Here is a 24,745-nt window from a genome sequence, read left to right as displayed (position 1 = left end):
CTGTGCGCTTCTCTGCCTCCCCCCACCTTTCTCTATTAGTGTTCCTTATATTTTTTTTTACTATCCATATGAGTATGTTGGTTGCCCTGGCTAACAGGCCATACCCAGTGTTATTTTTGCATTGCTTGATATAAAGTAAGAAACTGCAAGTTTATATTGTACTTCACTACTGTACTTTTCCCATTTAATGTTCTGGTTGGATTTACTGTCTGATTTAGACAATACTAGTAAAAGGGTTAATTACTGTTTTATTCTGGTGTGATGATTTTTTCTGGTCTGTGATGCCACAAGTGCAGGCTGTTTGGAAAAGGCACAGAATTGTGGTATTGGGGTGACCGGAACCCGGTCTCATCCCCCCACTCAGGCTATGAACCTGAAGATAAATCATATTAGTAAATATAATTTCTCATGTGGCACTCCCCACCCCAAGTTTAGGGGTAATTCTTAGTCTAGACTGGGGGGGGGGGGGGGCTACATGTGGCTACCCCATGGGCTCCTAGAAGGAACCCTAGTTCAGGGTTTTCATCAATAATAGCAGCATGCTCTTGAATGAGGTTCAGATATTCTCTCATTATTGCAACAAAATATTTATGAAAATTATTGTCAGACTTGGAGCAATTGGGTAATGCTCAAAATGGATAATTCTTCTGAAGCAATCAGCAATAACTTACACAGTTATGAATCAGTCACGTATTATCTGATCTTCCCATGGAGCTGTTCTTATATTCTCATTTACCATAATCAGCCATGATACATTTCATAACACTCACTCCTGGTTCTTTCAGAGCTGGCCCTCCCTATGAAGCAAGAAATCTGCAAGTGTTGGCATAAACTTCCCTAGTAGCTGGCAGATCTCAACTAAGAAGCTGGTGCAGGTAGCAATGATAATCAGCAAAGTTTTGTTGACATTAAACAGAAGAACTTCTTTCAATAATTGTTGAGGCCTAGCAAACTTACACAGCCAGATCCCAGTTTATTTTCAGCTGCTTTCACTTCCTTTGCCAGCATCTCATACATACCTTCTACCGACTCGATACAGGCGCATGCTCTAATCACCCAGGTCCTACCAAATGAAAACTGAGAGCAGGGTGACCAGAACATACCACTTTAGTAACCCCTGATTACCTTCTTCCCTTCAACCTTCTGTGTCCTCAAAGAACAATGACATTCAGTCTAATAACCAAATCTATAAGGCAATAAAACACCTAACATGCATATAAAAACAGCCCTGTGATATAACCAACTGGCAGCTCCCGCCTCACAGTTACCAAAAAATATGCAAAACGTATGCATACATTCATATTCATCATCTTGGGCGGGGGGTGGGGGGGAATTAATTACTTTTATATTTTAATAGAAAAATCACAAACTGTAAACACCTTGCTACATTAGGAAGAAAAGTTTAAGGTACCAGCATGCAACAGGGTAGACTGTCTCTGAGCCAATCTTTGAAAACAGTCAGCAGTCCTGGCTTGTTTCCTAGGTCTCAGCTCTCAATCCCTGATCCTTAATCAGGCCCAGTCCTGTGGATGCTCTGATGATACAGTCTCTAGGGATGTGAATCGTTTTCCATATCGTCTTAACGATAGAAATCGTGTGGCAGGGCAAGAAAATCGTCTTAGGCACGATTTTTTAGTTAAAAAATCGTTAAAAATCGTTTTTTCCGATTAGTGCGCACTAACTCGAGTTAGTGCGCACTAACGGGAGTTAGTGCGCACTAACTGGGAGTTAGTGCGCACTAACTGAAAATGATACAATTTGACACTTTTCAGGTCAGTTAAGGTCAGTTTAGGAATGAATATGTATTCCTATTGGCTGCCCTCTTATTTATTCATGTTACCAAGTTTCCTACTGACAGTATATGGGGGATGGGAAATGGAAACAGTTGGTAGCTTGACAAAACAAGTAATGTGATCAGTCAATGTGACTAGAACTTGTGCCCTAACCCTGATACCAGGGGTATTGTGATCTTCCTGCACACAGTGCCCTATCCCTATTAATACCAGGAGTGTTGTGATCTTCCTGCACACAGTGCCCTATCCCTAATACCAGGGGTGTTGTGATCTTCCTGCACACAGTGCCCTATTCCTGATACTGGGGGTGTTGTGATCTTCCTGCACGCAGTGCCCTATTCCTGATACCGGGGGTGTTGTGATCTTCTTGCACACATCCCGGTATCAGGGATAGGGCACTGCATGCAGGAAGATCACAACACTCCTGGTATTAATAGGGATAGGGCACTGCATGCAGGAAGATCACAACACTCCTGGTATTAATAGGGATAGGGCACTGCATGCAGGAAGATCACAACACCCCTGGTATCAGGGATAGGGCACTGTGTGCAGGAAGATCACAATACCCCGGAGGAGTGAGGGTCAGGCAGCTCCCCCCTGTCTGTGAAGCCAGCCTCTCACTAGTAATGCAGGGAGGGAGCTGTCTCAGACTTCACCATCCTCCCCCCCCCCCCTCACCCACACACCATTCATTAGCTGGGACATGGGGAAGTCAGGAGTGAGGGTCAGGCAGCTCCCCCCTGTCTGTGAAGCCAGCCTCTCACTAGTAATGCAGGGAGGGAGCTGTCTCAGACTTCACCATCCTCCCCCCGCCCCCCTCACCCACACACCATTCACTAGCTGGGACATGGGGGAAGTCAGGAGTGAGGGTCAGGCAGCTCCCCCCTGTCTGTGAAGCCAGCCTCTCACTAGTAATGCAGGGAGGGAGCTGTCTCAGACTTCACCATCCACCCCCCCCCCCTCACCCACACACCACTCACTAGCTGGGATATGGGGGAAGTCAGGAGTGAGGGTCAGGCAGCTCCCCCCTGTCTGTGAAGCCAGCCTCTCACTAGTAATGCAGGGAGGGAGCTGTCTCAGACTTCACCATCCTCCCCCCCCCCCCCTCACCCACACACCATTCACTAGCTGGGACATGGGGGAAGTCAGGAGTGAGGGTCAGGCAGCTCCCCCCCTGTCTGTGAAGCCAGCCTCTCACTAGTAATGCAGGGAGGGAGCTGTCTCAGACTTCACCATCCTCCCCCCCCCCCCTCACCCACACACCATTCACTAGCTGGGACATGGGGGAAGTCAGGAGTGAGGGTCAGGCAGCTCCCCCCTGTCTGTGAAGCCAGCCTCTCACTAGTAATGCAGGGAGGGAGCTGTCTCAGACTGGTATTAGGGATAGGGCACTGTGTGCAGGAAGATCACAACACTCCTGGTATTAATAGGGATAGGGCACTGTAAGAGATGACTGTAGTAGATTGAATAAAGATCTGATGTTTCTGCTCTCCTCACACCAAACAAAAACAACACACAAGCAGAGAAGCCCTTCTTACAAAGCTGAGCTAGTGAGTTAAGTAGGAGGAAAAGTAAACATACTGGTGCCAGTGTGGCTACTTAAAAAATACACTTACCAACAATCAATTACATATATTTGAACTGTGTACAGTTCCAGCCAGGACCACCTTTCTAAAATGCACAGTGATTGGCAAATTCAACATGCACTAGCATTTCAGGTGCCTGCTAACAAAAATAATAAACAAACAAGTTCTAGTCAGGTGAGTGCTGATCATTACATTACTTTTTTTGTCAAGCTTCCAACTGTTTCCATTTCACATCCCCCCAACCATATTGGTAACATCAATAGATAAGAGCACAGCCAGCCAATAGGAATACATACATACATATTCATTCCTAAGTGACCTTTACTGACCTGGGAAGTGTGAACACTTTGTTTCATTTTCTGTTGGTGTTCGTTAGTTTCCAGTTCCATTTCCCATCCCCCAACCATCACCTCAGTGGTAACCTTGGTAACATCAATAGATAAGAGGGCAGCCAGCCAATAGGAACACATATTCATTCCTAACTGACCTTCAGTGACCTGGAAAGTGTTTATTTGTATCATTTTCAGTTAGGGGCGGATTTTCAGAGCCCTGCTCGCATAAATCCGCCCCAAACCGGGCGGATTTACGCGAGCAGGGCCCTGCGCGCCGGGAAGCCTATTTTACATAGGCCTCCCGGCGCGCGCAGAGCCCCGGGACTCGCGTACGTCCCGGGGTTCTCGGAGGGGGGCGTGTCGGGGGGCGGGGCCGGAGCGCGCGGCGTTGCGGGGGCGTGTCGGCAGCGTTTTGGGGGCGGGTACGGGGCGTGGCTACGGCCCGGGGGCGTGGCCGCGCCCTCCGTACCCGCCCCCAGGTCGCGGCCCGGCGCGCAGCAGGCCCGCTGGCGCGCGGGGATTTACGTCTCCCTCCGGGAGGCGTAAATCCCCCGACAAAGGTAAGGGGGGGGTGTAGACAGGGCCGGGTGGGTGGGTTAGGTAGGGGAAGGGAGGGTAAGGTGAGGGGAGGGCAAAGGAAAGTTCCCTCCGAGGCCGCTCCGATTTCGGAGCGGCCTTGGAGGGAACGGGGGGAGGCAGCGCGGCTCGGCGCGCGCAGGCTATACAAAATCGATAGCCTTGCGCGCGCCGATCCAGGATTTTAGTGGATACGCGCGGCTCCGCGCGTATCTACTAAAATCCAGCGTACTTTTGCTTGAGTCTGATGCGCAAGCAAAAGTAGGCTGATCGCGCTTCTTTTAAAATCTACCCCTTAGTGCGCACTAAATCGAGTTAGTGCGCACTAACGGGGAGTTAGGGGTAGATTTTCAGAGCCCTGCTCGCCTAAATCCGCCCAAAACCGGGCGGATTTAGGCGAGCAGGGCCCTGCGCGCCGGGAAGCCTATTTTACATAGGCCTCCCGGCGCGCGCAGAGCCCCGGGACTCGCGTAAGTCCCGGGGTTCTCGGAGGGGGGCGTGTCGGGGGCGTGTCGGGGGGCGGGCCCGGTCGTCGCGGCGTTCCGGGGGCGTGTCGGCAGCGTTTTGGGGGCGGGTACGGGGCGTGGCTACGGCCCGGGGGCGTGGCCGCGCCCTCCGTACCCGCCCCCAGGTCGCGGCCGGCGCGCAGCAGGCACGCTGGCGCGCGGGGATTTACGTCTCCCTCCGGGAGGCGTAAATCCCCCGACAAAGGTAAGGGGGGGGTGTAGACAGGGCCGGGCGGGTGGGTTAGGTAGGGGAAGGGAGGGGAAGGTGAGGGGAGGGCAAAGGAAAGTTCCCTCCAAGGCCGCTCCGATTTCGGAGTGGCCTTGGAGGGAACGGGGGGAGGCAGCGCGGCTCGGCGCGCGCAGGCTATACAAAATCGATAGCCTTGCGCGCGCCGATCCAGGATTTTAGTGGATACGCGCGGCTCCGCGCGTATCTACTAAAATCCAGCGTACTTTTGCTTGAGTCTGATGCGCAAGCAAAAGTAGGCTGATCGCGCTTCTTTTAAAATCTACCCCTTAGTGCGCACTAACTCGAGTTAGTGCGCACTAACACGATTTAACGATTTTTAACGATAAATCGTTAGAATTTCTATTGTATCGTGTTCTATAACGATTTAAGACGATATAAACATTATCGGACGATAATTTTATTCGTTGAAAAACGATTCACATCCCTAACAGTCTCTGTTCCAATGGGTAAGCAACCAAATCTGTGCAAAGGAAACACAGACCATTCTGTTTTACAGGCTTGAGCTCAACTGAGGTGGCTTGTAACACTCAGATGAAATCCATCAGGTCCCTCAACATACACAGTCCTCAGACTCTCAAACAAAAAGATGAAACAGGCCGAATTAGACCTAAAAACAGGTTATAATATAAGGTGGAAAGATGCTGAATACTTAGTCATAATGCTGTGGGTCAGGTTTTTGAACAATTTCACAAGATGTTTTGGAGCATTTATGGAATGCTTCTTCTTTCCTCCTCACGTGGGGCAATATTCACTTCCACATTGTCAGGATTTACAGTAATTACGCCTGAACTCTGGCCATAAACATCAGCTCAGTGATCTTTACTTTGATGACATTGGGTGATAAAGGACTAGGTGTTACAATACTGGGGCACATCCTTTGATAGGCTTTCCCAATTCTTTCAAAAATAACTAAATAACTTGGTTAGTTGTAAACCTTAAAAGCTTTTGGATATTTTTTCTATTTCTTCCCAAGTGCAGTCATTATCAGGCACAAGGAAAATCAGCTTCACAAACATTTACTTTCCCAACAGAAACATGTCCATTTTTCATTTGGGCTCTCTTCTCAATTCGCATGGTTGGCAGTGGTATTATCTTAGACTAGACTACCAGCTCCGCTGCCTCACTCACCACTTTGCTAGGCCACAACATGTGCACTTTTTTGACAGTTGCCACTTCAACTTCACCCTTGATTTTTTTTCCACTGGCTTCCTTTTCATCAATATGGGTACTCACCATCAAAGGAGACCTTCTCTGCTCTGTCTCTATTATCTCTGGTAACCTCGGCTGATGAATTGGGCACTCTTCAGGGGAAATTCTGGAGATCTCTTATTTAACGGCTCACATAACCAGACAACGCTCAGGTTTTGTTAGGGCCCAAAATCCTACAGGCTTACTGGCATCTGTCTGCTCCGATCTCCAACCTAAACTGCATGAGGACAGGCTCTGCCTTCCTTTTGTGGTGCTTCGTATCCTGAACCGCCCACTCATCGAGCTGGATGGTTGTCAGCATCTGGTTGTCTACCTCATACAATATCCCTCTAATGGCTTCACCATGGGGCAGGAAAACTTCTCCTCAGCTTCTTCTTTGTAGGCTTTGGATTCATGCACGCCCAATAGAAGGGAATCCTCTCCTCTTATTTCTGGCATGAAAGTCCTCCAGAATTTCTATTTATGGTTTATGGTGTCTTTATTCTGATTTAGGTAATGGTTGGCCTGTGTTCTACATGTGTGACCAAGGTGAGGTGTTCTGCCAGCTTGTAGTTTTTGTCTAGGGCTCTACAGCAGTCTGGCTTGTTCTGTTTTCCTAATAGGAGGTGTATTGGGGTTCAGGACCTGGTGTAATGTTTGCAGTGTTGCCTTTCATAGTGAGTATTGTTAACTATTTGAGTGCTAGCAGTTAGTGCTCATTTGGCATGGCAGGTATATTATATTGTAATTGTATTATTGCTTTCTGAGAGCTAAGCCAACACCCAACATGCTCTACAATAAGCCATACAACAAAATGACGCTTGCCAGCCCTGAGACCAGTGCCATTTTGATGACACTATGGCACCAGCCTCAGTCAATCAGTGCCATTTTGAAGGGATGTCAGCAGGGCAGGAGGCGAGTGAGCTTCCCTCCAGCCTATTTTGCTATGTAGGACCCTCATGGAACAGGTAAGGGGAGCCATGGGGGTTCCCAGCCCTGGCACTTTTTTCAGGGATGGGGGTTGGGGTGGGGGTGGAGCCCAATTCCATACTGATGCAATACCAGTTTGGTTAGTCATCTTATGCCCCTGGACTAAGATATAGCAGAACTAGAAAAGGTACCGAGGAGGGCAATCAAAATGATAAAATAGTTGGAACAGCTTCCATATGAGGAAAGGCTAAAGAGGTAAGGGTTCTTCAACCTGGAGAAGAGATGACTAGAAGGATATCTGATAGATGTCTACAAAATCATGAGCATGGTGGAACGGACAAAGAGGGAATGCTTATTTACTGTTGCCAATAGTACAAAGACTAAGGGGCACTACATGAAGGTAATCAATATCACATTTAAAAAAAATTCAGAGAAAGTATTTTGTCACTCAACACATTTGCCAGAGATGTGGTGAAAGAATTTAACATTGCGGGGTTTACACACGTTCCTGGAGAAAAAAATCCATAAACCACTACTATCCATGTAGACTTGGGAAAGCCACTGACCCAAATGAGAGAGCATTAAACTCTTGTCTGGTCTACCAACATGATCTAGTATGGCATATCTTATGATAAAACTTATCCAGATAACTTGGAGGTGGCCTGGGGTGTTCCTGGTGAAGTTAAGTTAGCTAGATAAGTTATCTGGCTAACTCTGATAGTCAGAGGATGAATAGGGAAAAAGCAGAAAGGGAGAGGAAAAGAAAGAAGAGAAAATATAAAGCATCTGCAGCTGAAGGAAAGAGATAAAGAAGGAAGGGACAGAATTGAAATAGAAAAGAAAAAAGAAGGAAGACGAGAGAGAGAGAGGCAGAAAATAAAGAAAGGAACAGAGATAAAGAAAGAGAATAAGAAAAAAGATGCTGAGCCAGAAAATCGAGCTAGAAACACCAAAGGTTGGAAATTAATTGATTATATGATAGAGAACATAAATTAAGACTAAAGTTGTTCCCCTTCCCTCCAGCTAATCTCAGGGTGAGCTAAGCTCAAAGGTTTCCAGGTATGAGCCTCATCGACATCACCCCCTTTGACAGGGTCAGTGGGGGTTGGGGAGGTTCCTGGCCCTGGCAATTTTTCGGGGTGGGAGAGATGGGGCATATCATTTGTGTTTGTTTTACTTTGGAGGGGAGTTAATATTTATTGCATTTCTGCAAACTACAGAAACAAAATAAACATTAAACACAATGATAGCTGGAGGGGAAAAACCCAATCCAAAAAAGGAAAACACATTTTTTTTCCCCCTGCACATCCCTAATAGCAGGGTTTAAAAGAGGTTTGGGCAATTTCTTGGAGGAAAAGTCCCTAAAACATTATTAGTCGGGTAGTTTAAGCAGTGGTGTATCTGAGGCGGGGGGCGGGGGACAAAGCCCCCACCGCTGGGCTTAAAGGGGGGGGAGCAGCAATGGTTTCGATGGGACAGTCATGGTGTGGGTGCAGCAGCCTGCCAGGTAGTGTTCGTAGCTTTGATCCTTTGCAAGGAGGCAGGTCAGTGGCAGGCAGCGCGCACGCAGTCCGTAGCACCTGGCATGGCAAGGCCACGCTGCACCTAAAACGTGGAGGGCCGGAGGCAGCCTTTCAGCACAGCAGGGCCAATACGGAGGAATCAGAGATCAGGCCGTGTAGACTCAGGGCTGGAGGACAGAGTCTGACTGACTGTCACATACAGAGGGTACTGTAGAAGGCAAGCACGAGAGCAAGAGGCTGGGGCTTGGGGGGCAATGAGTGTGAGCGGACCGGGACTTGGGGGGAGGGGGGGGAGGGAGACTCGACTATGAGGATAAGAAGAAGAAGAGTATGCAATCCGCGGAGGAAGGAAAATCAGTGACTGCTGCAGAAAGATGAGGGTCATGATAGGAGCAAGAAACCGAGGTCCATAGCCGCGGAAGCTGTATAGAAAATGAAGGCCGAGACTGCGGCGGGGGCGGGGAAATGAGGGCCATGGCGGGAGCGGGAAGATAGAGGACTCTAGCAGGAAAAAGAAGATGAGGTCTGAGGCCACGGTAGCAGGAAGATGAAATCCACAGCGGTAGCAGCAATAAGACGAGGGCCTGACTGGCTGCGGTGGAAACATAGACAGTGGGGAGATACAGTCCTGGATGGTGCATGCTAGAAAATGAGGAAAGAGGAGGAAGCAGGCTGACACTAAGAGCTAGTTTGTAAAATTAAAATGAGGGGAATTGTGACTTGAAAGTGAAATGAACTGTAGGTAATAGAGATTTCTTTGCAGCATCATAAATGAAAGAAGGTGGAGAAATGCTTTTGGAGTTGGGGGTGAGCAAATTAAAGTCTGAATTTGTTGGCAGGGGGAGGAATGATGAAGCAATCACAGTTAAGCCAGAATGGGCGGATATACTAATTGACTGGACATATCCGAAGCATTTGTGGTCTGAACTGAATCTCCATGGTTGCTCATTTCGGATCTTTTGGGCCCCGCTTCTGATGTGGAGTTTGGCAGATTCACATCTTATGTGTGACATGTTTGAAAATCCGCCCTGCCTCCAAATAGTTTGAGTTATTCCAATCTGCCAGTTTTCACGTAGACCTGAACCAATGTGCAAACATCCATATTAAAAAGAAATCCATCAGATATTGCATGAGTGCTAAAGTTGAAAATATATCCATTGCTCCCTTTCATCCTTTTAATAGCTTAAAAGTAATTTATGTATGGAAGTCCAGGGGAAGGCAAAATAAAGTACATCTGTAAGCAATTCTGTGCAGAAACCCCGCCCCCCCCCCAAAAAAACCCAGTCCTGCCCTCAGTGAAGGTAATCAGCTTAAGTTCCTAGATTGTTACTTTCTCCTGGAATCCAACTACATTCTCATATTCACCAAAACCTTTTTTACTCTAAAAACTTGGCGTTTCATATAGAATGCTGAGTAAACATCCAGACAGAGGCGGCTTGAAGAATACAGGAGAATTAAAATGAAGCCAGAGCAATACGAAAAGCAACAATTTATCATGTGAGTATGAGTCACACATTTCAATGTCTGAAAGCTGAGAAGAGATTTCCAGGTTCGTCACGGGAAAGATTAATTCTTTCCGTTATGCTGTACAGTTCATTTTTACAGGTTACAAAGTTCAAAGATCATGGTCCATGGCTGAAAGAGACATGGTGAGTATTGGGAATGTGTAAACGGGACTCACAGTACGTTTGTTGGGGGGGTTGCCCTGTGGTTCGGGGCATAGTGCTATTGTGCAGGGTGTCCAGGTTTATGTCCCATCATCCATCAGGGCCACCTTAAATGAGAGCTGTACTGGTACTAGAATTTATGGAGAGGTGCATGACTGGCCTAGGGTGATCTCTCCCACCAGACCTAGGTCCTGGAGTTTCTTGGCTTTGCCGGGCAATGACTTGTGAAATGCGCTGATGCTGCACAATATAGGCGGTTGTCCTCCATAGACATCATGAGGCGATCTATTTGCATGGGCGCCTCTTGAACTGGCCTCAGCTTAGGAGGTGACCTGGAAAACACTGGGTGCTGGAAACTGTAGGCAAGATAGATGGAACACTGGGTTAGGCCCCTCTTTCAAGCCCTTTCTTGAAATCTAAGGTCCAAATATATATATAGCCAAACTGAGTAGCCTCTCCAATGCATCAGGTAGGTCCCAGATAGCCAGCTCATCGTTAATACCGTTATGCCAGTCCCTGCCTGAAGATAGCTATGAGGCTATTACTGCCCCACGGCAGTTCAGATGCCAAGGTTGAAAATGAATCTCATATTCTCCAATGGAACGGGAACTTTGCCTGATCTGCAGAAGCTCGGTGGCCATGAACGGCATGCAACCAGGCTCATCGAAAATCACATGGAATTCTCTCAGATAGTTGCTCAAATTCTCCTGGAGTAGGTCGTCTCTCTCCCAGAGTGGCAAGGTGCAGGCTAGAGTGCAGCCACCCAACAAGGACAGGATGTAGGTAATCTTGACACAATCAGATGAAAGAGAAGTGCTTGCAACTCAAATGCATATGGCACTGATTCAGGAAGTCTTTACATTTGGTGGGATTACCATTATACTTCAGAGGCAGAGGCAAGTGAAGCATGGAAGTAGTAGGCCGTACTAGAGATACTGGAGCCAAAACCAGAAGAGCTGGATGGGTAGCCATCCCTGGAGATAACTAGACATGGTGTTCAATTGGTTTTGCTGCTGTTTTAGCTGGTTAGCTAGCCATGCACTGGTGGAGGCCTGGGACGAGTCCACCAAGCTCATGGCCTTAGCAAACTATAATGAATGGTGTGAGCCTTTTATATTGTAGCATAAAGGGCAAAGCCTCATAGGTGAAACTATTTATTTATTTATTTATTATTTTTATATACCAACATTTGATCTCAATCAGGATATCACATTGGTTTACATTCAGGTACTGTAGGTATTTCTCTATCCCCAGAGGGCTTACAATCTAAGTTTGTACCTGAGGCAATTGAGAGTAAAGTGACTTGCCCAAGGTCATAAGGAGTAACAGCAGGACTTGAAACCTGGTCTCCTGGTTCATAGGCCACTGCTCTAACCACTAGGCTATTCCTCCTCCTTGTAACTATGAGGCCTATGCCAGCAACTAGCAAATGCACCCTGTAGCAGGAGAGACTGGAGGTTCATCTATACCAGCCACCTCCCTCACAAATTGAGCCCTTGGGTTCTGGCAGCCAGCAGGACGTAGGTAGGCAACTAGGGTGGTGGAGAGAGAAGGAGTCCAAGGGCACACCAGGGTCAAGGTGGGCAGCAAGCTGAAGACACAGAGACAGGCAGGCAGCAGGCAAGCGTGGTCCGGTCCTGGCAATAGTCAGGTCCAAGCAGCAGGCAAATATGATCAGGTCCAAGCTACAAGTCAGATCTAGGTGGCAGCCAAATGTTGTCAGGTTCAAGCAAGAGTTCAGGTCCAGGCAGCAGGCAAACATTGTCAGGTCCAAGCAAGAGGTCAGCAACAAGAAGTCAGGCCAAGGGTGGACGGAAACACACATGGAACACTAGATGAGACAGTTGGGCTGTGGGTGAGGCAGGCTGGGCAAGACAAGGCTGGAGAAGACATGACACAGCAATGCAGGAACGCAGGAGTAGCACCCACTACTTCACAGTAGGCGTCCCTTTCCTCAGGCATTGAAATGCTACAGGGCCTTTGCTTAAGTAGGCCACATAGCATGCGAGTGTGTGTACCTATGGGAATGCCTTGCAGAAGTGGCATCGTCAGCGGCAGTCATCGGCTTGGTGGTGCTGGCAGTATTCCACCACAACAGGAGGTCTCCGACAGCATCGGGCAGCAATGGGAATGAGTAATGTCGGTCGCGGGTGGGCCCCAATACCGGTGAACGTTAACACATTGTATGATTTTTAGATCTAAGGCAATTTGTTCAGCAGATTGATGTAAACTGAGTTTTTATTGCTTCATCCATGACTTCTAGGAATAACATAATGCAATTCCTATCATGTATGAATCAATATGAGTCTCAGATTGCATCATTCACTGTTATGCCCAAAAAGCAAGTACAGTCCAAACCCAGTCATAGATTTATTCAAAAATTCAGTCAAAGATATACATTTTGGGTTTAAATTTGAGATCCTTTCCCTTCTTAACTCATTTATCCTCCACAATTCCCCATTCAAAGGTGTAGATACTAACCCACTATCATAGCTTGAAAACTAAAGCCAATCAATTTTAAGCAATCTTTTCATTCTCAGCGACCCAGATCTAATAAAGTTTGACCACATTTATTTCCGAAGCATTTTGACTGTAGACCAGTGGCTTCTCTGCAATCCCTTGGACTCCCAACGAATGAATGGCTGCCTCTGCTAACACAATCTAGAAGTTCTCATCAGCCTGTACTGGCATCAAAGGGGCACCTCTGCTCTTCATTGGGGCTTTTGGAAGAAACCTTATCTTTAAGAGAAAGAGCCACTGCATCAGGGGAGGACACCTAACTCTCCCTCCCCACTGCTTCTCCCCAAGTGGGCATACCTGAACGTATCACCATCATCTCTCTGACCACAAAGGCATCCATCAGACCTTGAACTGTAACTGTACTCGCACAAGGCTCAGAGGGGAAAACCTGAGACTTGCCTTTATGCTTCACCATGGAAAAGAAAAGAAACATCTGCTTTCAGATGCACATCACCAAAACTGCCACCATCATCGTCACATATTCAGTTTAATAGGATCTTTAGCAATTGATCCATCTCTGCAAAGATTTAGAATACCAATTTTTTCAATTGGTATATTGATAACTAGGGATGTGAATCGTTTTTTGACGATTTAAAATATCATCCGATATATTTTAAATCGTCAAAAATCATTAGAGCCGCGATACAATAACAATTCCCCCGATTTATCGTCAAAAAATCGTAAATCGGGGGAAGGGGGAGGGCGGGAAAACCGGCACACTAAAACAACCCTAAAACCCACCCCGGCCCTTTAAAATAAATCCCCCACCCTCCTGAACCCACCCAAAATGCCTTAAATTACCTGGGGTCCAGAGGAAGGGTCCCGGTGTGATCTTTTACTCTCGGACCTCCGTGCGTTGTAGAAATGGCGCCGGCGCTACCTTTGACCTGTCATATGACAGGGCAAAGGTAGCGCCGGCGCCATTTTGTTTTTTTTGTCCCCCGACGGCAGGAGCGTAGGAGATCGCTCCCGGACCCCCGCTGGACCCCCAGGGACTTTTGGCCAGCTTGGGGGGCCTCCTGACCCCCACAAGACTTGCCAAAAGTCCAGCGGGGGTCCGGAACGATCTCCTACCGTGAATCGTTTTTCCGTACGGAAAATGGCGCCGGCCATACGGCCGACGCCATTTTCCATACGGAAAAACGATTCGACTGCAGGAGGTCGTTCCGGACCCCCACTGGACCCCCAGGGACTTTTGGCCAGCTTGGGGGGGCCTCTTGACCCCCACAAGACTTGCCAAAAGTCCAGCGGGGGTCCGGAACGACCTCCTGCAGTCGAATCGTGTTGCCATACGGCCGGCGCCATTTTGCGCAAAATGGCGCCGGCCGTATGGCAACACTCTGGACCCCAGGTAATTTAAGGCATTTTGGGGGGGTTCGGGAGGGTGGGGGATTTATTTTAAAGGGTCGGGGTGGGTTTTAGGGTTGTTTTAGTGTGCCGGTTTTCCCGCCCTCCCCCCCCACTGGACCCCAGGTAATTTAAGGCATTTTGAGGGGGTTCGGGAGGGTGGGGGATTTATTTTAAAGGGTCGGGGTGGGTTTTAGGGATGTTTTAGGTTGCCAGTTTTCGATTTACACGATTTACACGATTTACACGATATTTAAAAAACCCAAACTGCGACGATCCGATTCCCTCCCCCTCCCAGCCGAAATCGATCGTTAAGACGATCGATCACACGATTCACATCTCTATTGATAACCATAAAGAACCATAATCATAATCCTTAATAATATGTATTATTAGAAATATTAGTATATATAAGAGTGATTTCTTTCCTAATCAGATCACATTGTGTTTTACAATTAAATACTTTAGAATATAGCATACATGCAGTCATTTCTGGAACGGATGACCTGTGAGTATATTTCTGGCACTAAATCTGCAAACAAACATCCAACAAGATAAACATCTGGAAATACTGAAGCACAGAAAGATAAACATTCAGTTGACTTGAAACACTGGGAAAGAAAACAACCAGCTGATAAATTTTCAGTAGAACAAGATTAGAACCTGCATCTCAGAGTGTCTCCTAATTCATAGTTTTGTTTTTTTAAACCTCAGAAATAGTGACATTATAAAAAATAAATTATTACATCCCCCCATTAAGTCATAACTCAACATAAAGTGAGATGATATCACTGGAAATATCTCTGCATCTATAGAAAAGATGTCAAGTTCCCATTGCAAGCATCCACACATACATTTTTATGCATGCCTAAGGTGCATTGTGAAGCAAAACCTGTAAGTTTTACTATTTTTCTTCTTTTTGTTCAATGCACTGTAGTTTTAGGCCCTACTGTGATGTCATTTAGAATTCTGAAGGCTGCTTTGCCATTGTCCAGTGGCTCATGATATACTCACCATGCATTAAGTAATTTTCAAACAGCACGCATAACGAAGTCAGCAAAAATAGGCATCATAGCAATAGTCAAAGCTGACTTACATGCAAAAGTCTGCTTTGAAAGTTATGCCACTAAAACTACCCCATACAAGTTACACCTATTTGGTGTACACAAATTTTTCCTAAAAGGTTATGTATATATTGCCAAACTTTATAAAGCATGCACATACCCACTCAATCCAGGTAAATTTATACGTGAACATGAAATGAAACACCGTTTTACTGCACAGAAATCCCTTTGAACAAGTTTAAGTTATGGCCCCCTGATGCTGTCATAAGTCACCACACTTCATTTTTTCCAATCATTTGATCATTTGAAATAACTACTATACTATGGCCTGGATTTATCAAAATGCAGTGAATATTGTATGCAATGGAAAAAGGGGAGTTTATGTGGTACGAGAGAGAGAGAGACCGACCAGCCATAATGCCATCACCCTTAGATAGGTATTTATATCTCTATGGGAAGCCCACCTAGTAACTCACTGTGAGGTTTAAATTAGTGTAGGGGTTAGGGGCCACTTTGACATTCTCTATCTGGGTAATATCAAGCTAGGTTGAGAGAACATTGCACAAATCTCATCTTTGGGTGAGTTTTCTCACTCCGAGGGTCATCAAATGTTCAAAAGAGAGCACTGTTCTGTTTGTACGTCTCACATTGAATGTCAAAGTGGCCCCTAATCCCCTACACTAATAATAAACCTCACCTCGAGTTACTAGGTGGGCCTCCCATAGAGATATAAATACCTATCTAAGGGTGATGGCATTATGGCTGCTCTTTCTCTCTCTCTCACTTCACCTTACAAAAGTCCAATTTATTTGAACTTTTTGTTCAGATAAATTATATGTATACATTTCAAATAAAGAGTCTATTTGTATTTTTATTGTTTGTGAGGTATATAAATTTATTAAATAAAAGAATGGAGGGGGAGTATGTGTGTTACATCATTTGTTAGTTCCCATTTCAGCAAATTACTCCTTGCTGGAGTTTTACAGGCAATTATAGTTAATCGTTTTCTTCAAAATGAAGACATTTGTGGAAGGATGAATGCTGTAAGATCAAATATCGTGCCACAAGTCAGGACAACTGGTCTAAAAGACTGAAATGTTCACGCTGCTGCTGATTGTTTTGTGTGATGTGAGCTTATCTCCCTGTATCTCAGTTTAGCCAACTGTAATTAGGCAGTATTAAAAATATAGCTGCCCCTTATCAGGTGGCACTCTTTTTATATGGATGCCTCTGTGGCTGCTTTCCATACACAGGGCATTTTGGATTTCTTGGAAACTCATGGCGAGGCTTCTTCTAGACTGACAATTGCCCTTTGGTAAAGCCATCCCAGAAGTGGCTGCAAAGAAGCAGTGGTACATGTACTGCAATGGAAAAGAACTTGGAGATCTTGCTTGCGTAAATCCAAGTGGATAAATCGGTCCTTTTGTTAACTGGACTTTTTTTTTTTTTAACAAGGATAGCCCTGAGTTGCCCATGCCAAGTTTTCAGAGCAAGCTCCCACCCCCCCGGTCCCGAAAAAAAACCAAATTCTAACAAAAATTAAGATGAACTGCAACCCAGTTCATGCTTCCTGGATTCCTCCCTAATGAAAAACAAAGAAATGGTCCTCGTTTGTGCATGTGTGTGTGTGGGGGGGGAGAAGCTGTGCACTTTAGCTGGTGCTGGTGGAAAGAGAAAATCTTTGACATTTTGGCATAATTCACAAATAAGTTCTGCAGTGCTGAAATGTAAAAGAAAAAAGACTTCAGTGTTTATCTGGCCAAGTCTGTGGTTTTGTTATTGCTAAGGAGTGTGTTGTACATTAAACAAACTGAAATGTCTCAAGGTTTTTTGGGGTTGTTTTTTTTTACTTTACGCACATCTGCCAGTTGCCACTGCTGCAGTTCTTTGCTGAGGACATGCTGTTTGTGTTTTTCTGAAAGTGCGGCACATGCCTGGCTGGTTATGTCAGGGGTGAGGAATGCAGGCTGCCCTCTGCAAACAGATTGCCATTATTTTAGGTTCAATGGTACCTTTTACTCTTTTTTTTTTTTTTTGCTTGTTATGATATGTAAACATTTTTTTACAGAACAAACTAGAAGAAAACAGATTGTTTTTACATTACCTTGTATTACTTTTAAGGGGATGTTTTCCGTTCTTTCCAGAGGAGAAAAAGGTCTTGCAGTGGTTATGCTAGAAGCCCCAGGTAACACCTTCTTTACCAAAGAAAATTGCAGACAAGATTAAAAAAAATAAATAAAAGGACATCAGATCTATTCCACTCTCCATCCACAAAAGAAAACAGAACAGAAGTAAGAGGTGTGATTAATGAGGTTTAGGAAAACTTCTCCTACTGCCCCATTCACTTATTTGGAAAAAGAGTGAAATCAACTGAAGAGTGCGGTACTCATGTGTACATGTTTTTTATTGGTATTTATTTCATCACAAAAACCGTGCCTTTACATGATGTAATTATTAAAACAGCATTCATAAACAGCAGTGAATAAAAGACCCTGTGTATTTTCATTAACCAGCACTTGAACAAATTCCTGCTCAAAGTTCACAAACCTCACAACTCTCCCCCTTTACCCCTCCCACTTTTTATATTTAAGGTTCTACCTTATTTTGACAAGTTTCAACAAAGCTCCTTTATGTACTAAAGTGATGTTTGTAAGTCATAAACAGGAGTAACTAGTAACTACACTATAATGGAAAGAGAAGAAACTTACATTCAGATCCTTACAGGGAGCACGTCTGGGATGGAATTTACATAGCATTGGTATCTATCCGTCAACCCAACTCCCCCACCTTCCCCACACCACCCTTCCCAATCTGTCCTTAAGCTTAAGAGAAATTCCAGATTTAGGAGTTGGCATGAATTAAGTTGGATGCTTAAAGCTGAAACACAAGAAGAATGGTATTTAAATTATGCACATAAAAGGGCCGAAGCCAATCATCAAGTTAGAACACATGATCCTGTCTAACTCACTCTGCTACATAATCACGGCATGTATATATATAAAAGCCTTGTATATAATTCTTGACATTTGAGCATGGTGTATTTAATCCACATATCCTGTGTATATTATTCCTTGTTATATAAACACTTTAAAAATCCACCTTCTTCTCATTGATATCCTCTCTTTTGATCAGGTCCTTATGAACAAGAGTCTTACTACATCTTGAGTGTATCAGAGCTGGATGGGAACTTCATCCTGCTTCATCTGCATCACAAATTCCTTTTCCCAATGTGAGATATCCACCAAGTTACAACTTTGAAATTTTGAGAATGTTCATCCATTCATATTCCCACTTTTTGTTCTCATGCTGCTCTCAGCAACCTGCTCCTTCTTGCGCTGTTTCACTAGCTTGAGCTCCCACTCTATTTTCAAGCCATATGCACTGTTCATCCATGTGATCCTTTGTCTTACAGTAGGAGCATGTCCATTGAGGTAGTTCCTGTTTAACTTTACCCATTCCTCCCAAGGGCTCTTCATTTTCTTCTCTTCCATTTGGGCAACATTTCTCCTCATGTTCATTCCCTGCAGAAAGGGCACAGAAGGATAAATTATCTATACCCTTCTCTCTGGGTTGTACCAGTCCCTCCAAGACCCCTTTCTCTTTTGACTTGAGAATCGACCTTGCTTTGGAGTCTTTCCTTTGTCCATGTGCAGTTTAGTTTCTAGTGCTGGCTATGATACCAAGTTGGCATCCATCGCCTCACTTCAATCATAGCAACAGTCTCTGGCCAAGTGACCTCTCCTTCCATTATTGAAGCAAGCGGGAGATGTTATGTCCTAGGTGCTGGGCACAGACCTTGAATTGTCCACTTCAGAAGACCATTGCTTGGGTCCTCTGCTCTCAATATTGCACCATGGAGCCTGTGCGGGCTGTCTTTCTACCCTTTGCACCATGTCAGGCTTAATTGGACCATGTGGACAGTGTCTGTCACTTCTAATGCTTTTTCCAAAGTGATCCCAGGGTGCCAAAAGACCCAATTTCAAATGGCCCAGTTGATATCATCTAGGAACTGTTCCACAGCACATAGTTGGCTACCTTGAGGTCAGTCTTTGTCTTGGACTGCAGCCATTTCTACCCATCATCTTTCAGTTGCCCAGCATCTAGGACATAACATCTCCCACTTGCTTCAACAATGGAAGGAAAGGTCACTTGGCCAGAGACTAAACTGCACATAGACAAAGGAAAGACTCCAAAGCAAGGTCAATTCACAAATAAATGGTAGTGGGTACTGGTCCTTACGGGTTACTGCGTTCAAACCTCTGTAGTCTATGCATGGTCTTAGACTGCCATCCTTCTTCTTTACAAAGAAGAACCCGGCACCTGCTGGGGAATTTGAGGGTCTTATGAACCCTTTGGCCAAATTTTCCTTCATGTATGTTGACATCGCTTGGGTTTCTGGGAGTGAAAGGGGGTAGGTTCTGCCCTTGGGAGGCATGGTTCTAGGAAGAAGTTCTATGGGGCAGTTAAATACTCGGAGTGGAGGCAGGATATCAGCATTTTGTTTGGAGAACACATATTTGAATTTCAAGTACGAGGCAGGTAACCCAGGAAGGGTTGTAGAGCTTAGAACTGTCACAGATGGAGATACTTGCCATAAACAGTGGGTTTGACATCGAGGGCCCCACTGGGTGAGATGCAGGGATTGCCAGTCGAAGTGGGGTGCATGTAACTGGAGCCAAGGAAGACCAAGGACTATGGGGTGTGTTGATCATTTCAAGATCAGGAGGTAGATCTCTTATTCATAAAGGGTCCCAAGGGTGAGGCGAATGGCCATGGTACAGTGAGTGATACAATTGGCGAAATGTTCTCCTTGAATTGAGGCTATACGGAGGGGTATCTCCAGAGGTTGGACTGGTATTTGAAGGAGCTTGACAATCTCTTCCATAATGAAATTTCCACTCGCCCCAGTATCCACGAGGGTGGGGCTGGCGAATGAACGTGACTCCCTAAGGAGGGATATAGGCAGCAACAGTTGAGGGCCAGAAACTGTATCGCCCAAGCTCAGGACCCCCGCCGGGCTCAGGCTTTGGAGTTTCCCAGATGCACATGGCAAGTCTGGAGAAGGTGTCCGGAACCACCACAATATAGGCAGAGACTCGATTTTCTGCATTGGAGACGTTCCTCTGGGGTCAGGCAACCACTGTTGATTTGCATAGGCTCCTCGGGAGGTTGAGGGGCCGCTGGTAAGGCCTTCAACTGAGGACTCTCCAAATGGGGTGATGGTAGGGCAGGAGGTCGAAGGAACCTTACCTACTGATGCTGTTGTCAAAGGCAGTAGTCAATTCTACCGACCAGGGAGATCAGGTCTTCTACAGATACGGGGATCTTGCGGGAGGCCAGTTCATCCTTAAGGGCAGGAGACAGTCCCTTGAGGTAGAGTGCCCTCAGGCAGTCTTCTTGCCAACATAACTCAGTAGCTAGAGTTCTAAACTCCACTGCATATTCAGCAAGTAAGTGCGAGCCTTGACGGAGGTGTAGTAGATGGTGGCCAGCAACTGCCTGTCGGCCTGGGTCCTCCGTCTTACGGCCTGGTGGCGTTGTAAGACGGAGATGAACCGAGGGAGCTGGTGAAGGATTGCGTAAGAATGCTCCCAGAGTGGGGAAGCCCATGCCAGGGCCTTCCCCTCAAGACGTGAGAGGATGAATGTGATTTTTGTTACCTCATCGGGAAATAGCGAGAGTTGCAGTGAGAACTGCATATAACATTGATTAATGAAGCCTTGACAGAGGCGCGGTTCCCCATTAAAATGGGGTGGAGCTGGGAGGGCCAGCGGTGCCCGTGAGGGCAAGGTATGGGCAAGAGCCCCTGGGTAGGACATGGCAGATTCCTCTAATTGAGAATGCATCTTTTCCACGGAAGACGTCAGTGCTTCCATAATCCATTGTTGTTCTCGGACACGATTGACCAGACCAGGGATGGTCTGCAAGGCAGGAGACTCCACCGAGTCCATGGCCTTGGAAACCTGTTGCGCTGGAGGTGGACCCTTGGCCTGGTGCAGGATTGGTACGGCCCTCTGATCGGATCCAGAGAGCGCCTGCCACCAGGAGGCAGAGCACACGAGGAGACAGAGGCAAGCTGGAACTTCACCAATAACAGTCCGGGGTTTCCCCAGGTTGAGTCCTGCCTGGACTTAGGTGAGTTGAGGACTGCCTGGACTTAGGTGGACCTCAGATGGTCTCCATGAGAGGTAGTGGAGGGGTGTGCCAACCACGAGCAAGGGTGCGTGGCTGATGCAGATAGGATGGACTAGACCTGAACTGGAAGCTCCGGAGACCTCAGGGAGGTAACAGTTCAGGAAGGTTTTCCGGGCGAGGCAGGCAGTGCCTGCAGGTCTAGTCAGGTGGAAGCCATGGGTGGATTCCAAGCAGGTTGGTCTGGTAGTCACAGTAGGCCAGAAGAGAGTGTCCGAGTGAAGCGCAAGGGTCAGAGCCAGAGTATCAATCCAGAAGAGGTCAGCCAAAGCAGGGGTCAATACCAAGGTCAGTCCGAGCGAGGTCAAGGCAAGTGAGGGTCAGTTCCAGGCAGCAGACAAAGAGAATGGTCAGGCAGGCAATGGTCAGTTCCAGGCAGCAGACAAGAGAATGGTCAGGCAGGCAGAGATCAGTTCCAGGCAGCAGACGAGAATGGTCAGGCAGGCAGAGGTCAGTTACAGGCGGCAGACAAGAGAATGGTCAGGCAGGCAGAGGTCAGTACCAGAGAGTCCGTAGAGGTTATTACCTGAGAGAGGATGCAGGAACACATGGAGACTCAGGAGCAAGGAGACGCTGGAACAAGGAGACGCTGGAACAGGGAGACCCTGGAGCATTTTCATTTCATTTATTAAAATTTCATTTATTAAAATTTATTAATCGCCTAACACTTAACAAGGCCTAAGCGATATACCTTTGCTTGACCTGACTACACCCGGATTGACCTCTGTTACTGACCCTGCTTTGGCTAACCATTCTGGACTGATACTCTGGCCTTGATCCTCGCCTTACACTCAATCTCTTCTGGCCTCCTACGACCTCTGGACTCTCCTGTCTGCACACCGACCATGCACCCTTGTTCGTGGTGGGCACACCCTTGAACTTTCTCTCTAGGAGACCCTGCAAGGCCCACCTAAAACCAGGCAGCCCGGGTAACCAAGGGCTCAACCTGAGGGAACCCCGGGTTGTTATTTGCGAAGCTCCAGCTAGCCTCCTGTGCTCCGCCTCCTGGTGGCAGGCACTCTCCGGGTCCAACCAGAGGGCCATACCAATCCTGCACCAGGCCAAGGTTCCACTTCCAGCACAACAGGTTGCCAAGGACATGGACTCAGCGAAGTCTCCCGCATTGCAGGCCATCCCTGGCCTAGCTGCTCATGTCCAAGAACAACAGCAAACCCTAGAAGCATTAACTTCGTCTGTGGAGAGACTATGGTCTCAACTTGAGGATTCTCTTAAGGCCAACTCAAGGGGCTGGGCTCCACCCACGCCCTCCCAGGCATCTCTACCCCTTTCTGCTCCACCCCGTTTCAATGGGGATCCGTGTCTCTGTCGAGGTTTCCTTAAACAATGCTTTATGCAATTCGTACTACAGCCTGAGTTGTTTCTAAGCAAAAATACCAAGATCACCTTTATCCTCTCTCCCTTCGAAGGGAAGGCCCTGGCATGGGCTTCCCCACTCTGGGAACGTTCTGATGACATCCTCCGTCATCTTTCTCAATTCATCTCTGTGTTCAAGCGAACCTTCCAGGACCCCGACCAGCAGGCGATTGCGGACCACCAGCTCCTCTATCTCTGTCAGGGCTCGCATTCGCTCACTGAATTCACAGTAGAATTCAGGGCACTGGCCACAGAACTGGGATGGCAAGAGGACAGCCTACGGCAATCTATCTGGATGGTTTATCTCCTGCTCTCAAGGATGAGCTGGCTGCTCGCGAGATTCCCACATCTCTAGATAATATCATCTCCTTGGTTGGCAAGATCGATCACCGCTTACATCAACATCATCAGGAGGTAAAGGTCTCTCGGTCTTCTGTCCAGTTTGTGTTACCAGCCCTCAGTTAAAAGCCTTATCGGCACCTCCCCCATCACCCAAAGAGCCGATGCAGATTAGCCGCGGGCGCTTGTCTCCTAAAGAATGCCTTTGACGTAAGAAGGAAGGCCTTTGCCTGTTCTGTGGTGGTTCCAGACATCTCCGACAAACCTGTCCAGTTCGTCCAGGAAACTGCAGAGCCTGAGCCTGGTGGGGGTCCCGAGCTTAGGCGCTACAGTTACTGGCCCTCATCTACTACTTCCTGTGTCTCTCTCCAGAGACTCACGGTCCTTTGCCAGAACCGCCCTTGTGGACACCGGGACAAGTGGCAACTTTATTCTGGACGATATCATCAAACTGCTCCAGATCCCGCTCTAGGTCTCTGGACATTCCCCTCTGCATTTAATCCATCCAAGGAGTGCATCTTCCTGGACATATCACCCATCGCACCGCAGCTTTCCATCTCTCCTTGGGAACCCTCCATGAGGAAGAGATCTCGCTATATGTCCTGAAGTGCTGTATGCACCCTGTAATACTTGGACTTCCATGGCTCCAAGTGCATGGACCTCACTTCGACTGGAAATCCCTGCAGTTAATGCAGTGGGGACCCCAGTACCCAAACCGCTGCCTGCATCAAGTGTCTCCAGCGGTCACTACTCTGAGCTCTACAACCTTGACCGGGTTACCTGCTCCGTATGAAGATTTCCAAGATGTATTCTCCAAACATAATGCTGACATCCTACCTCCACTCCGGGAGTTTAATTGTCCCATTGAGCTCCTTCCAGGTACCATGCCTCCCAAGGGTACCTTCCAGGTACCCTTGGGAGACTAAGGCAATATCTGAGTACATTAAAGACAACCTGGATAAGGGATTCATACATCCCTCCAATTCCCCAGCCGGAGCCAGATTCTTCTTCATGAAGAATAAAGATGGCAGTCTATGTCCTTGCATTGACTACCGTGGGCTAAATGCCGAAACCGGCAAGGATCGCTATCCTCTGCCACTCATTAGCAAACTCTTTGATCGCCTCCAAGGAGCCCAGATCTTTACAAAGTTCGATTTCCGAGGGGCATACAATCTCGTAAGGATCCAGCCAGATGACATTTGGAAGACCGCTTTTAATACCAGGGACGGCCACTAGAAGTACGTAGTGATGCCCTTCAGACTTTGTAATGCCCTTGCGGTCTTTCAATGCTTGATGAATGAAATCTTCCAGGCGCTACTGTACTCGTTCGTCATGGTATATCTAGATGATATACTGATCTTCTCCAAGGACCTGAAATCCCACTGTTCACATGTTCACACAGTCCTCCAACGTCTCAGGGATAACTGTCTCTATGCAAAACTAGAAAAGTGCATCTTCGAACAGATTCGTCTTTTCCTGGGCTAAATTATCTCCAATCGTGGTTTTACCATGGATCCTGAAAAACTCTGAGATTGGTCTCAACCAGTAGGTCTCCGTG

Source organism: Rhinatrema bivittatum, chromosome 2 (genome assembly GCF_901001135.1).
Source record: "Rhinatrema bivittatum chromosome 2, aRhiBiv1.1, whole genome shotgun sequence".
Classification (NCBI taxonomy): domain Eukaryota; kingdom Metazoa; phylum Chordata; class Amphibia; order Gymnophiona; family Rhinatrematidae; genus Rhinatrema; species Rhinatrema bivittatum.
This window is presented reverse-complemented; position numbering follows the sequence as displayed.